Source organism: Pongo abelii, chromosome 12, assembly GCF_028885655.2.
Source record: "Pongo abelii isolate AG06213 chromosome 12, NHGRI_mPonAbe1-v2.0_pri, whole genome shotgun sequence".
Classification (NCBI taxonomy): Eukaryota; Metazoa; Chordata; class Mammalia; order Primates; family Hominidae; genus Pongo; species Pongo abelii.
Genome location: NC_071997.2, coordinates 62,203,570 through 62,215,554, shown reverse-complemented (window position 1 = coordinate 62,215,554; position 11,985 = coordinate 62,203,570).

Below are 11,985 nucleotides of genomic sequence, written 5' to 3'. Positions count from 1 at the left end.
GAAGAGCTTGGGGCTCGGGCTGCCGGGGAGGAAGCGCCTTCCGCGGTCGCTGGGGGGAAGTGGTTAGGAGTAAGCAAGGGCAGTGGAGGAAGCAAGGGCAGTGGAGGGGACTGCTGGAGGGTCCCATCTGGGAAAGCAGGCACTGATGCGGGGACATTTCCCCCCGTCACCCTGGCAAAGCGCTCGCAGGGCTGGAGGGACATAGTTCTCAGATTCAAGTAGAGAAAACCGGGAACGATTCCGGCTCTGGGGACTGACATTCATCGCGGCAGTTTCTGGTGGCAAAACAGAGGAAACAAAGGAATGATGAAATGAACTGAGCTGCCTTCATGCCCCGGATGCATGTTCAGCCATTAGAGAAGAGTGAATCCCAGCTGGGATTTGGGGTTCCACGGTGTACTAGAAAAGCAAGACAAAGAGAAGCTGCTTGCCTACTAGAAGATGCCATCTTGGAAAACAAAAGCAAACGTGTGTGTGTGTGTGTGTGTGTGTGTGTGTGTGTGTGTGTGATGTTACATGGGCATGGGGAAATTACGGAAGTAAATACTAAAGCTTGTGTAAATTGGGATGGTGGAAAATGAGGAAGAGGGCGGCAGGGGAATCCTTAGTACTTACAGAGAAAATGGATCAAGTGTACAAGCACGCCAACCCCCGCCACCCCCCCCCTCCCCCCCGTGCCCAAGCTCGGCGCTCACGCGGCTAGGATGACGCCGGTGGGACGCCCCAAGGGCCCTGCTCGCAGCCAAGCTGCTCAGGGGCATTTATAGTCTCTCCGCTCTTTGTTAAACAAAGAGGGTGAGACACGGACGGGCTGGAGCCGGCAGGGGTAGTGGAGGGCGGAGGGGACGGGTCGGGGCGCCCCTCGCTCCTGCCACGCTGCCGCCGCCCCAGACAAAGACAGCTGCGTCCGGCGGGAGCGCAGGGGCGCCTGCGCGCAGGGCCTGAATCGCCTGTCCCGTCTCCCCCTGACGCCCACACACCCAAGCGGCAGCCCACTCCCATTCTACCCCGCAGCCATTTGCTTCCCATCCCTTGATTTTCTTTTTTCTTTTCCCCTCCCCTCAGCATCCCCCCAACCTCCTCTGATAACACTTTCTCTAATTGTCTAATGAATTTACCTGTTCTAGGTATTTTGTGTAAGTGGAATCATATAATATTCGTCCTTCTGTGTCAGGCTTATTTTGCTTAGCATAATGTTTTTTATTTTTTATTCTTTGAGACAGGGTCTCCTTGTGTCGCCCAGGCTGGGGCACAGTGGCGCTCAGCTCACTGCAACCTCCACCTCAGCCTCCCAAATAGCTGGGACTACAGGTGCGCCGCCACCACTGCCTAGCTAATTTTTGTATTTTTGGTAGAGACGAGGTTTCGCCATGTTGCCCACGCTGGTTTCCAGCTCCTTAGCTCAAACGATCCTCCTGCCACAGCCTCCCAAAGTGCTGTAATTACAGGCGTGTGAGCCACCATGCCCGGCTGCTTAGCATAATCTTTTCAAGTTTCATCATCCCTGCTGCAGCACGTATGAGAACTTCATTTCTTTTATTGTATTTGTGGTAATATGTACACGACATAAAGCTTATTATTTTAATCAAATTTTTAAGTGTACAGTTTAGTGGCACTAAATATAGTCACATGGTTGTGCACTCACCACCATCATCCATCTCTAGAACTATTCCATCATCCTAAACTGAAACTCTGTACCCATGAAACAACTCCCTCATTCCCCTCTACCCAGCTCCTGGCAACCACCATTCTACTTTCTGTCCCTGTGCACTTGGGAGCATCACCTTTCTGGGACATCTGCAATGGTTCTCTGGAGGATTGTCTCCCCTTTTTTAAAAATTTCTTTTCTTTTCTTTCTTTTTTTTTTTTTGATAGAGAAGGGGTCTCACTTCATTGCCCAGGCTGGTATCCAACTTCTGGGCTCAAGCAATCTGCCTGCCTTGGCTTCCCAAAGTGTTGGGATTACAAGCATGAGCCACTGTGCCCCGCCTGTGGTCTCATTTTGGAGGGCAAGAGGGATAGAGATAGCCATAACCTGGAGAATATTGAGATGTGGACAACAAGGATGACAAAATTTGGTCCTATGAGAAATCATCTGTGAGGAAGAGTGGAGAGAACTGAGCTTGTTCAAGACAGTGAGGTCCTGGGATGATCTCAATTCATGTAAGAAAACCAGGAAGCAAGGAGGTTTCAGTTTATCAACAGATTTAAAAGGCACAAGCCTTTTGATATAACTAGAGAAGAGAAGACTCAGGTGATCACACAGACTGTCTTCACCCAAGTGAAGGATGATTATGTAGGAAAGTGGATAGAAGATGCTGTCAATAGAAATATAAACGGAATCATGTTAACAATTTTTCAGTAGCCACTTTTTTTTTTTTTTTTTGAGATGGAGTCTTGCTCTGTTGCCCAGGCTGGCGTGCAGTGGTGCGATCTTGGCTCACTGCAACCTCCTGGGTTCAAGCGATTCTCCTGCCTCAGCCTTCCGGGTGGCTGGGATTACAGGCATGCCATCGTGCCCGGCTAATTTTTGTATTTTTAGTAGAGACAGAGTTTCACCTTGTTGATCAGGATGGTCTCAAACTCTTGACCTCAGGTGATCTGCCTGCCTCAGCCTCCCAAAGTGCTGGGATTACAGGCGTAAGCCATCACACCTGGCCAATTTTTAAATTAATAATGAGAGGCTGGGCATGGTGGCACACACCTGTGATTCCAGCTACTCAGAAGGCTGAGGTGGGAGGATCGTTTGAGCCCAGGAAGTTGAGGCTGCAGTGAGCTGTGTTCACACTACTGCACTCTAGCCTGGGCGACAAAGCAAGACCCTGTTGAAAAAAAAATTTTTTAATAATGAGATATCTGACATTCTTTTTTTTACACTTGGTCTCTGAAATCAGGCTGGCTACATTTGAAGTGCTCTATAGCTACCTGCGGCCACTGTATTGGACAGTGCAGGGTTGGAAAATGGACTTAGGAGTCAGGGCTGGGTTCAAGCCCCACATTCCATCCCTTACTAGGCTGTGTAAGTAGGCACATTACTTAGCCTCTCCTATTTCTGTTTCTTCATCTATAAAATGAAACTAAAAATAGTACCTACTTTACAGGGTAATTTTGTGGATTAATGGCACATGAAGCATATGGTGCATGTTCAGTAAATGTTGGCGATTATTAGCAGTAAATTCGGTGGTTACTGAATTAGTGACATTGCAGTATCACTGTTAGGGTGACCTCCGTTCCCATCAGATGATGTGGCTTGAAGCTATTCCAAACGGGCAAGGTTAAAAAACAATAGGCAAACCGGGAAAACCTATTTGCAACACATATGAAAACAAAATGTTGTTATTCTTGCTATGTAGGAAGTGCTTGCAAATAAATAAGAAAATGAATACCAACGGAAAATTCAAAAGAAACAAACATCTGAAGTGATTTTTTTTTAAAGCAAGACCCACTTTAAATAAGTTCAACTCTCCTTGGAATCAGACATAAAAATAAACAAAAGACACTGTTTTTTTGTTGTTGAGTAACAGATCAACAGCCAGAATTTGGTGGCACCTAATATTGAACAAGGTGTGGGGAGATCCCTTCTCTTTTTAAATAAAGATTTCCTGAAGTTTCCATTGTTAGATCTGACCACAGACTATCCGGAGAAATAAGCTGAGTTCTTGCTTCAAGGAGGAACTAGCCACAGAGCCTTTTCTACCCACTTTTTCCCTTGTCCAGATAAAGCTAAACAGCCAACAAACCCCTCCTAGCAAGTTGACTTTTTTCTTGTCATGTGTGCAGACTCTGCACATTAGCTTTGCTAATAGTCCTTTACCACAGGTGTTGACATTTCACGTGGCTTGAAATAGCCCCCAGCATTATTCTACATTTGGACAGGGCTGACATACTTAAGCAACAATACCCCCAGAATATTCTTAGACTTCTGGCTACCTCCTTCAGGAATGTTTTATCTGCCAGCAGGATTGGCTACATAATTTTTGAGGCCCAGGGGAAAATGAAAATATGGGCCCCTTTCTCATAAAAGGACGAAAAAAGCTCTTTCATTTTTTCTACAGTCTCTCTCTCAACCTGTCATGATGTTTTTATTTGCTATTTATTGTTGCACTCCCTTGGACATGGAGATACTTCAGAGGTCAGTGCAGGCCCTCACAGATGCCCAGGACCCTACCGCAAGACAGCATGCATTTTCCAGTTTGGGAAAGCTTTTTTTTTTTTTTTTTTTGACACAGAGTCTCACACAGTCGCCCAGGCTAGAGTGCAGTGGTGCCATCTCGGCTCACTGCAAGCTCCACCTCCCGAGTTCACACCATTCTCCTGCCTCAGCCTCCCAAGTAGCTGGGACTACAGGCACCCGCCACTATGCCCGGCTAATTTTTTGTATTTTTAGTAGAGACGGGGTTTCACCATGTTAGCCAGGATGGTCTCGATCTCCTGACCTCGTGATCCACCTGCCTCGGCCTCTCAAAGTGCCGGGATTACAGGCGTGAGCCACCACGTCCGGCCCTATTTTAACCAATTTTTTAAGTGTACAGTTTAGTGGCACTAAATATAGTCATGTGGTTGTGCACTCACCACCATCATCCATCTCTAGAACTCTTCCATCATCCTAAACTGAAACTCTGTACCCATGAAACAACTCTTCCCTCATTCCCCTCTACCCAGCTCCTGGCAACCACCATTCTACTTTCTGTCCCTGTGCACTTGGGAGCATCACCTTTCTGGGACATCTGCAATGGTTCTCTGGAGAATTGTCTCCCCTTTTTTAAAAATTTCTTTTCTTTTCTTTTTTTTTTTTTTTTTTTGGTAGAGAAGGGGTCTCACTTCATTGCCCAGGCTGGTGTCCAACTTCTGGGCTCCAGCAGTCTGCCTGCCTTGGCTTCCCAAAGTGTTGGGATTACAAGTGTGTGGTCTCATTTTGGAGGGCAAGAGGGATAGAGATAGCCATAACCTGGAGAATATTGAGATGCGGACAACAAGGATGACAAAATTTGGTCCTATGAGAAATCATCTGTAAGGAAGAGTGGAGAGAACTGAGCTTGTTCAAGACAGTGAGGTCCCAGGATTATCTCAATTCAGGAGGTTTCAGTTTATCAACAGATTTGAAAGGAGCAAGCAGGCTGGGCGTGGTGGCTCATGCCTGTAATCCCAGCACTTTGGGAGGCCAAGGCAGGCGGATCACAAGGTCAAGAGATTGAGACCATCCTGGCTAACATGGTGAAACCCCTTCTCTACTAAAAATACAAAAATTAGCTGGGCATGGTGTTGCACACCTGTAATCCCAGCTACTCGGGAGGCTGAGGCAGGAGAATTGCTTGAACCTCGGAGGCGGAGTTTGCAGAGAGCCGAGATTGCATCACTGCACTCCAGCCTGGGTGACAGAGCAAGACTGTCTCAAAAAATAATCAAGCACTTTTTTTTTTTAGAGTCAGGGTCTTGCTCTTTCACCCAGGCTGGAGTGCAGTAGTGGGCTCAAGAGATCCTCCTGCTTCAGCCTCCCAAGTAGCTGGGATTATAGGCATGTGCCATCATGCCTGGCTAATTTTTTTATTTTTACTTTTGAAGAGGTAGGGTCTTGTTCTGTTGCTCAGTCTGGTCTTGAATTCCTGGTCTCAAGCAGTCCTTCTTGAGACCTTGGCCTCCCAAAGCGTGGGGATTACAGGCATGAGCCAGGGGTCCTGATCAGTATTCTTTTTTTCAAGAATAAATTTGAATATGCTTCATTGCAAGGTATATTGTTTTCACTGAGCACCTAGGATTTCTCAAGTTCTTTGTATATTATATGAGTCTTTCACAGCAATGTTAAGGGACAGGTGAAATAAACATAAAATAATTCCTGGCCGTGTGCAGTGGCTCATGCCTGTAATCCCAACACTTTGGGAGGCCGAGGCGGGTGGATCATCTGAGGTCAGCAGTTCGAGACCAGCCTGACCAACATGGCAAAACCCCATCTCTACTAAAAATACAAAATTAGCCGGGCATGGTGGCACATGCCTGTAATCCCAGCCACTTGGGAGACTGAGGCTGGAGAATCGCTTGAACCCAGGAGGCGGGGGTTGCAGTGAGCTGAGATCGCGCCATTGCACTCCACCCTGGGCAACAAGAGCAAAACTCTGTCTCAAACAAACAAACAAAAAATTCCTCTTTACAGAGGAGGCAATTAAGACCCATTGTCAATCATCTAGTAGGCATCGGGACTGGGGTTTGAAAGCACGTCTCTAAAGTCCATGCTTTCATTTGTAATGCCAAAAGACTGGAAACAATCTAAACACCCCTTGATGGGAACCAGTTAAATTACAGTAGTCCATACAATGTAATACTCTGCAGCCACAAAGATAGATAAAAATGAGGATACTCTCATATACCGATAAGGAAATGTCACCAAGATAGGGTGTTAAAGCGGGGGAAAAACCCAACAAACATGTAGAACGTGTACAGACTGGCACTATATATGTTAAAATGGAGTAAGGAAGGGTATAGATTTGTTTTAGCTTGTATGTGTAGAAAAACAACATTAGAAGGATAAACAAAAACCTTATAACAGGGTTATCTATTTAGGGTGGGGGAACTGGGCATTTGGGGGACAGGACAGGAGAGATGTACATCTTTTCATTTTTTTTTTAGTTTTGAACATATAAATAAATTACCTGTTCAAAAAAGCAAATGCATATAAACATTTTTTAAGCAACATGAAATTCAACAAAACTGCTGTCCCTTCCTTCCACCGTACCATGTGCCTTAGATATCTTTGGAGGGCAGTCTGTCCCCTTTTCCAGTGAGTTGCACAGGGCAGCAGGCCTCGGGACACCCTGGCAGCTCTAAGGATGGCTTCAGCACAGCCTGGGGAAGGGAGCCCTGCCAGCAGGCAGCGTCAGGCCAAGTGTACCCTCTTTCCTTATCCCTGACTTAGAAAAACAAAACCAATAGGCAAATCCACTCATCGGCATTTCTGAATCCAGTTGTTAACCAATCCTCTTCCTGCCCTTTACTCTCCTTTTCTTCCTTTTTCCAGAAAATCCTGGAAAGCTCTGCAGCTACTCTGCAAAGTGCTTACTAGCTCTGGCTGCCTTGTTGTTTTCCTTTTCTCATTTGGCCTGTGTCATCCTCTCAGGCAAGTACTGCAGTCAGACTTCCTGCCAGCTTGCCTGCTGGGTTCATCTGTCTTTAAAAAACAAAACAAAACAAAAAACCTGTATTTTCATACAACCTACAAACCTCAAATTCGAAGTTATTTTGTCCAACTCTCCACCCAGAGCAGAAGATCCTAGTTGTAAAATTTAGCAGAGTAAATCTATTTGGTTTTAAAGCCCAATTCTGTGGTTTCACTTTGTCCATCCAATCAACTCAGAGTAACAGCTCTCATAAAATATTTGCTCTTGTGAAGAATCCCACGGGGTAGGTCTATTTGTGTGTGGAGTCTAGTGGTGCAGTGAGCACCAGTAAATTTCCATTCAGTATTCAGTGACTGTTAATCGACACCTAATATGTATCCATCACTGTCTGAGGCCCTGTGCTAGGGTCAGAAACAAACACCGAGACTCAGCCCCTGCCCTGAAATCTGTAACAGCCATGTTAGGATACCTTCGGGTCATCAAGCCAGGTCATCAGTGCCTGGCCTAATTTGTTTTGTTTTTAAAAAGCCATTTGCAAGGTATCAGTTATATCACTGTGTGGTGGACATTTTCATGGTGAGCTATGTGTCGGAAATATGATTTATGGGAATGGCTTTCTTTTCTCTCTTTTTTAAGGTTTTGGGGAAATAGCTTTTATACTGCAAAGATAATGGCCAAAGTTCAAACTCTAGGTAATGTAATCCATATAAGATTAATTAGCCTTTCAGGGTGTTAATTTTGTCATAACAGTGTCATAGCTTTCAGCTTTCATTAGCTAGAATTCCTTGGCTAATGTGCAGGAAATTTGAGATGTCTGCCAGGTGTGTTCGGTGAAAGATTTTGCAAAATCAAATGTGAGTCTAAAAGCAAGTCATTTTGAGAGACACTGAGCTTGGCAGAGATTCAGGTGCCTAGAACCATACCATATACTCCCCAGAGAATGCTGGGCCAGAACATGTCTTCCCTTGAGCGTTGTTCAATTCACTGGGCACACGGAGCAGAGGATTCCGTGAAGGCAGCGTGCTCAATCCCCATTACACACGCACAGCGTCACCAGGAACCATACCTCGACATTCATTCTTTGCTGGCTTATTCTCAAAGGAAAACCCCAACCAGAAGATAATGAACACCACAGACTGTTGGAAGCAGCAAGAAGCCACCGCACATTTGTGGCTCCCACATATCCACCCAAAACACACCAGCAGGAAGAAAGAGCAATATATTACTCAACTTTCCTGTCAGGACATCCTGGCTTGAAACACAGGTCTGTCACTTAAAAATATAAGATAACCCGCAGATGGGAAACTGCTACATTATGTCCTTGGGAATCTCAGAAAACTGTCAGCTTATGAAATAGAGCTCAAAAGCAAGTAGAAAATCACCCATTCCCATTGACGACCAGTAGTTTTTCTGCCAGGCAAAGAGGATCGCAGGAACATGGGGGCATGAAATGACTCAAGGAATCTGGGCTGGGGAAGTCCCCATGCAGTTTCTGGGCAGACTGGGTCTTGTCTCAGACCAACATCCTTGGTCCAAATTTGTCATAAGGATGTGACAAACTCAGTATACAAGCATTACCGCATAAGTAGTAGGCCCTATTTTGCTGGTGACTGAAGATTGCCTTTGAATTCCCCAGTGCCCATAGGCCCTGCACGCCTCACCATCTGCCATTGAACAGTGTAAGGTGTAAGCAGATCAGCTCAGCAGAACAGTATGAGGCTACACTTTGAACAGTAGCTGTCTCCTTGGGGGAACCCTACAATGAAGGGGAATCCATTAAAAGGAGGGTATAGGCTAGATGTCTGTTCTCCAGGCTTGTCATGGCAAGCTCAGGATCAGAGAGACCACCCATCCATTCATTAATGCATTCATTCACTCATTCAATAGACATCTATAGAGCACTTTTTTTTTTTAGACAGAGTCTCTCGGTTGCCCAGGCTGGAATGCAGTAGTGATCTAGGCTCACTGCAACTTCCGCCTCCTGGGTTCAAGCAATTCATCTGCCTCAGCCTCCCAAGCAGCTGGGACTACAGGCATGAGCCACCACGCCTGGCTAATTTTAAAAATATTTTTAGTAGACATGGGGTTTTACCATGTTGGTCAGCCTCGTCTCGAACTCCTGACCTCAAATGATCTGCCTGCCTCGCCTCCCAAAGTGCTGGGATTACAGAAATGAGCCACCACATCTGGACTTTTTTTTTTTTTTTTTTTTTTTGAGACAGGGTCTTGCTCTGTCACTGAGGCTGGAGTCCAGTGGTGCAATCATGGCTCACTGCAGTCTCAACCTCCTGGGCTCAAGCAATCCTCCCTCCTCAGCCTCCCAAGTAACTGGTACTACTGGTGTGTGCCACCATGCCCAGCTAATTTTTGTATATTTTGTACAGACAGGGTCTTATGTTACTCAGCCTAGTCTCAAACTCCTAGGCTCAACCAATCCTCCAGCTTTGGCCTTCCAAAGTGTTGGAATAACAGGTACTGTTATTCCAAGTAACTGGTACTACTGGCGTGCACCACCATGCCCAGCTAATTTTTGTATTTTTTGTAGAGACAAGGTCTTACTATGTTACCCAGACTATTCTCGAACTCCTAGGCTCAACCAATCCTCCAGCTTCGGCCTTCCAAAGTGCTGGAGTAACAGGTGTAGGCCACTGCGCCTGGCCACTGCAAATTCTTGGGAGCCTGCTGTCTCTCTTAGCCAGGTTACAATGGATACTATCTGTTAACACTAGTATTCCTACTATCCCATATTCGATCTTTACTCCTCAACTACAAACTTTTTTTTTTTTTTTGAGACAGAGTCTCGCGCTGTCCCCCAGGCTGGAGAGCAGTGGCGCGGTCTCGGCTCACTGCAAGCTCCGCCTCCCGGCTTCACACCATCCTCCTGCCTCAGCCTCCCAAGCAGCTGGGACTACAGGTGCCCGCCACCACACCCAGCTAATTTTTTTGTGTTTTTAGTAGAGATGGGGTTTCACCATGTTAGCCAGGATGGTCTCAATCTCCTGACCTCATGATCCACCCACCGCGGCCTCCCAAAGTGCTGGGATTACAGGCGTGAGCCACTGCACCCTGCCCTCAACCACAAACTTTTATTTCCTTCTGCTATTCTATCCCATAATTCTCATAAACCATCAAAATGTCTTCGGAATGCCAATTTTTTGTGTGTTCCGATTTCATCTCTGGCATGATAAACTTTATAGCTCTGAAACTCTTGGTTCAAAAAATAGTGCCGTGGAGAGCTAGGCGGTCAGCCTGAGACCACAACTTGCAGTCCCTCCAGGCTCATGCCTGTATCTGTGAACAGGGAATCTCCTGAGGAAACACATGTGGGCTCCACAGATTCCACAGCCACACCCATCTCATGACCTGGCTTCCTCCCCTCCCCCCTGCCCAGCCTCCACCCCCTGGGCAGGAAAAGGAGCTGAGAAAGTGAGTCTTCAGCTCCTTCCTCTTCTGTACTTAGATCTATCACATCTCACCACATCAACACTGTTATTTTCTTAGAACTATATAGTGTTTATATTTGGGGTCTAGGGTAAAATTCCATTTTCATCTATCATTGCAACTGGCTTTTCTGGCTTTCTCCTTTGGAGATCTTGGCTTATTTTTCCCCAGGGAGTGAGTCATATTCACGAACACGCCTTATCTCCTGGGACACAACCTGGTCAGTTAGCTACCCTAACTCACAGAAAATGATCACAAAGATTTTGTGTCCCTTTTACCTTTTTTTTTTTTTTTTTGAGATGGAGTTTCGTTCTTGTTGCCCAGGCTGGAGTGCAATGGCATGATCTTGGCTCACTGCAACCTCCGCCTCCTGGGTTCAAACGATTCTCCTGCCTCAGCCTACTGAGTAGCTCGGATTACAAGCACCCGCCACCACGCCTGGCTAAGTTTTGTATTTTTAGTAGAGACGGGGTTTCACCATGTTGGCCAGACTGGTCTCGAACTCCTGACCTAAGGTGATCCACCCGCCTCAGCCTTCCAAAGTGCTGGAATTACAGGCGTGAGCCATCGCGTCCGGCCCCCTTTTACCTTTATATCATTCACTTCCACAAAATTTATTTAAAATTTAGAGGAAAACCTCTGTACTTCCTCCTGCCTCCCACCCCTTGTTTTAATTTTTTTTTTTTTTTTTTTTTTGAGACAGACTCTTGCTCTGTCACCAGGCTGGAGTGCGGTGGCACGATATCAACTCACTACAACCTCCGCCGCCCGGGTTCAAGCAATTCCCCTGCCTCAGCCTCCCAAGTTGCTGGGATTACAGGCATGCATCACTACCCCCAGCTAATTTTTTGTATTTTAGTGGAGACGGGGTTTCACCATGTTGGCAAAGATGGTCTCGATCTCCTGACCTCGTGATCTGCCAGCCTCGGCCTCCCAAAGTGCTGGGATTACAGGCGTGAGCCACCGCGCTTGGCCCCCTTATTTTAATTTTCTCCGTAGCACTTGTCACTATCGACATACTAGATAGCTTATTCATTTGTTCATCATTCATTCATTGTTTGTCTCTCTCTCTTTCCTCACTGGAATGTAAACTTTTGGCCAGACATGGTGGCTCACACCTGTAATCCCAGCACTTTTGGAGGCCGAGGCTGGCAGATCACTTGAGGTCAGGAGTTCGAGAACAGCCTCTGGCCAACATGGTGAAACCCCATCTCTACTAAAAATACAAAAAAAATTAGCCAGGCATGGTGGTGCATGCCTGTAGGTTGCAGTGAGCCGAGATTGCGCCACTGCACTCCAGCCTGGGCGACGTATGTTTATTGTGGCACTATTCACAATAGCAAAGACTTGGAACCAACCCAAATGTCCAACAATGATAGACTGGATTAAGAAAATGTGGCACATATACACCATGGAATACTATGCAGCCATAAAA